Genomic DNA, 4,790 nt, shown 5'->3' on the forward strand with positions numbered 1-4,790 from the left:
TGGCCCTGAGGCCTGGGAGTAGAATGGTGTTGGAAGGAGTGGCCTCATGTAGCAGGGAGGCAGTAGACAGGTGGGAGAGCCAGAGGTGGCTTAGCTCAGCCCAGACAAGGAGGTGACAGAACAGGCTGCTGGCAGTGGCAGTAAGGCCCATGTAATGGAGTGTTGTGCAACTGAGGCCTCAGGAAAGTAGCTTGCAAAAGGACCACAGCCTCTCCCCTGCCTCAAGGAGACCCCTGTCCTTTCATCCTCCCACTTCTCATTCAGGCCAAAGGGTGCAGGCAGTCTGCCCAAGATCACCCAGCTTCCCTCAGCATCTAATGTTTCAAATCTACCTATAAACCCTGGATAGAGGCCCAACCCAGCAGTTTATAGTTTTGCCACTTCCCCTTGCAGTGGGAGGCTTCCCTCAGCCCAGCCATGCTTGCCTCTGTGAGGAGAAGGTACAACCTTTTATAAATCAGTTCCTCCAGGCAGAGCAGCAGAAGGATTGGAGAGTGCTGGGATATGTGCTCATTCTGTGCCCTGGATGTTCTTGGCCTTGACCTGATCATCACCATTTCCAGATGAAAGCAAGGGTTCAGGATTCCTCTCAGGAGAGAGAGAGCAAGAGAGAGATCAGCCTCTCCCCTGCCTCAAGAAGAGAGTCACTGCTATGAAGCATCAAGAGGGCTAGGATGACGGAGAGGACTCCTGCCACTGCTGTAGCCCTGCCCCAGTGCACACATCTACAGACACACTCAACAGTGGCCTGTCCAGGACAGTCTGGGCTCAGGCATGGGTACCCTTCCTCCTCCTCTTCCTGATCACTAGAACTTACCACTAGGGCAACTCTGATGGCTAGAGAGGTCCAGCTATCAGTAAAATAAAATGGAAGAATGCAAAAAGAGGGTTTCAAGAGTTATGGAACCTGTTATTTATTCCTTGTTCCTTTGTTCATTTATTCAACAGATGGTAGTGAGATCCTTGTGTGTTCTGGCACTGTTTTAGACCGGAATGCGGAACCACAGACTCTTTTTCTTTTTTCTTTTTTTGGTGGCACTGGGGATTGAGCCCAGGGGTGCTCTACCGCTGAGCTACATGCCTGGCCCCTTTTTAAAAATTTTTATTTGAGACAGGTTCTCATTAAATTGCCCAAGCTGACCTTGAACTTTCAATCCTCTTGTCTCATCCTCCAGAGTTATTGGGATTGCAGGCATGTGCCACTCACTGATCCAGGCACAATTAAATCTTTGTGATGCACATCCAAAATGTATTGCCTCATTTGGAAATAACTTTGAAGAGTTAAATATCCAGACTCCTGGCTTTTTATTCTCAGGAGGGACCCTCACGTTCCCCTCTGTCTATGATTTTCTCATTGGTATAGATCAGGCCTCTGTTCCCTGCTCCTGAGGAGTTATGGGAACTGTGAAATAGGTTGGCAGAAGTAGTGAAGTCTTCCACAGGAATCTAACTAGCATTGGCCTGTCTCCAGCCCACTTTCCCAGCCGCATCCTTTTTAACTTTTATAGGTGGCCTCCTTCCCTATAGCACCAGTTCCTTTCCTCAATGATTGGTCTTGGTGAAGTGCTCTGCCCAGAGGTGCCCTTTGCTGCCCAGTGGTGACTGAGTCACAGGCTGGTGAGGACTGTTCAGGCTGATCTCACCTCCATGCCTGGCCACTGCTCACCCCAACTGTGGCCACCTGGTGTGAGTCTGGATGCTCATGTCGCTGGGAGAATGGGGCAGAGTCATGCTTCTAGAGTCTAGCAGCTGCCAGCTGGCCCAGAGGTCTGGGAACCCAGGTGCAAGGGGCCATGGGGATTAGAGCAGGAAAAGGCAGATCCAGGCCTGTGAGGGTGAAGCTGGGCTGAGACTGCTGGTGGCCGACTGGGAGAATGGACTGGAACAGGCCCATGAGTCAGCCTCATGTCCTGGGTGGCTATTTTCTTGGCTCCCAAAAATCTTCGCAATCCTTTCCCACTTCCTCTCCCAAAGCTGGGTCCATAGCTGTGCAGATCTGAGCTCAGCAGTGGGTGTGGGTAGCAGAGGTCTCAGAGTGGGTAGGGTTGAAATTCTCACACTCTGCATCTCTCGTGTCCCCCACCCCAATGGCAAAAGCATTAAGCTCCCACCAAGAAAATGCCTGGTCAGATTGTTTGCTCCCTGTGAGCTCACCATATTAATGGGAAGATAGACCTGCCTAAGAAATAATGGGACTGTGCCTTTACCACACGAAAAGCCAGATTATTCTAAGAGAATATAAAAAGAGAACTTTTAAGTGCTGAGAGTTAAACTAGAAGCTGTTTCATCTCAGGAAGAGGAAGAGAAAATAGCAGGTCTGGGTTTGAGATGCAATGAATGTTGGAAAGGTCCCTGCCCACACTCTGGGACCAACAGGCCCTGAGAAGTAGCTGTATCTAGGATTAAGACAAGTTAACTACAAAGAGCTGTGACATCCAGCTTTGAAGCATGAAGTATTATTGGCTCAGAGAAGGAGCACAAGCATCCTGAGAACCATGATGTTCCAGAGCCAGAGAGAGATGGAGCTCGTCCATAATGCCCTGTGAAGATCTATTATATAAATACCAATAACAGCCTCTTTAAGAAAATGGCAGACCCATCTATTGGTAAATATAGCAAACTGGCTTCCATAGTATGTCAAAGTACTGTTAGCAACTTAAGGATTTTTTTTTTCTAGAGTTATAAACTTGTCTTAACATTTTAACATTATAAAATCTTTGGGTGTGTGTATGGTGCTGGATCAAACCCAGGGCCTTGTGTGTGCTAGGCAAGTGCTCTACTACTGATCTGCATCCCCAGCCCTTCAACATTGTAAAACCTAATGACTAAATATTAGACAAAAAGAAATGAATCTTGTTATATCAAAAGGCATTTGATACAATTAATTAGCCATTAACACTAAAACATAAAGAAAAGGAAATATTATTAACATTTAAAAGAATGTACTTCAAAAACTAAAAGCCAGATTTGGACCTAACAGTCTAAAAATTTCCATTAATGTAAAAATTTGACGTCTCTTTAACTACAATTGTTCAATGTTGGCTCTGGAGGTCCTAACTAGGACAATAAGATGAAAAGAAGAAATAAGAAATTAGTGAAGGAAATAAACAATAAGTAATAGAAAGTGGCAAAATGATCATTACTTGTGAATGTTAATGATTTTCCCTCCCTAACATCCAAGAGAATCAATTGAAAAACTATTATGACTAATAGGGCGATCCAGTCAGAGAAGAACAAGATAAATTTTTATATGTATGTAGAGTTTAGTAGCTTTTAAAAATGTTAAGTCATAAGTAATTAAAGATGAAATTAAAACAATATAAGAGGTCTGGGGATGTAGCTCAGTAGTAGGGCACTCAGCATGCATGAGGCCCTGGTTTCCATTCCCAGTTGCACAAAAAACAAAACACAATTTACCTTTCACAATTAACAGTAAAATTTAAAAAAAAAAAATACAGAAGTGAATTTAGTGCACATCAAAGGCTTTAAAAGTAGGATAGATTTAAAAGAAGACAAAATAAATGGTGGCATAGGACATGCTCCTAGAAAACTTAATATTCTAAATTTATTAATAGATAAATTCAATGTAATTCCAATCAATTTATTTGGAAGGGAGAAACTGACAAGATGATTCTAAAGATCAACTGAAAAACTAAATATGGAAGAAAAACCAAATATTGTAATAAAAGACTTAAAGATGAGATTTGCCCTATAGTCATCAAAGCATATATTCAATCAATCTAGAATAATTAAGCATGTGCTAGCATAAGAAAAATAAATATATCAATGAATAAAAGGGAATCCATATCATGGGATTCAGAAACAACTTAATTCAGGGATAAAGGGTAAAGTTCATTCAGTAAATCATGTGGGAGAAATTTGTTAGCTATTTTTTTTAAAAAGGTTATAATCCCTGTATGTTATATAATTTTCCACTTTATAAAATACCTTCCAAGTGGATTCATGATCTATTTCAACTTTTGCAATACAAATGTTTTCATAAACTAGTCATATATTTAAACTCAAGAAAAGAGCTGATAAAAATATGGATAAATATTTTTATAATCTTGGGGTGAGGAACATTTATTTCATTAAGATAATACTTCATTCTTCATAGAATTAGAAAAAACAATCATGAAATTCATTTGGAAAAATAAGAGACTCAGAAGATAAATACTTCAAATGTTTTCCTTTTCCGCATTGATGAAAACCATCAAAGAATTGTGTTGCAAACTGTTGATAGTTTTTTCTGGGGATGATGTTTCAGGACTTGTCCTTTTCCTAGGTTATGTATTTTTGTAGCATTTTAATTTCATATAAACAAATTTGTATTATATTTGTAACTAGAAAAATTAAGATAAGGAAGAAGAAAATAAAGACAGTAGAAAGATAAATGCCACCGCTTAATAATTTAAGAACTACAAAATAATATACTTCCATTTATCACTCCCTTCTTGGTGCTAAAACTTATGCATTTACCGCTATGTATGTTACAAACTCCTTCAAAAATGATTATTTTTGCTTTAGACAGTCAAATGCCTTTTAAATAATTTAAGAAACAAAACCTATTTGATATGTTTGTTATATTTAGTGTTAGTCTTTGTTCCTTTGTTTACAAATGAATTCCTATCAGATATCATTTTATGTTAGCCTTAAGAACTTCCTTTAACATTTCTAGAACCAAGATCTACTGGTGATGAATTCTCTCAATATTTTTTAAATCAAAAAGTATCTTTAGAGCTGGGGTTGTAGTTCAGTGGTTGAGTCTTGCCTCACATGTGTGAGGCACT

This window comes from Marmota flaviventris, chromosome 5, assembly GCF_047511675.1.
Source record: "Marmota flaviventris isolate mMarFla1 chromosome 5, mMarFla1.hap1, whole genome shotgun sequence".
In the NCBI taxonomy this organism is placed as follows: Eukaryota; Metazoa; Chordata; class Mammalia; order Rodentia; family Sciuridae; genus Marmota; species Marmota flaviventris.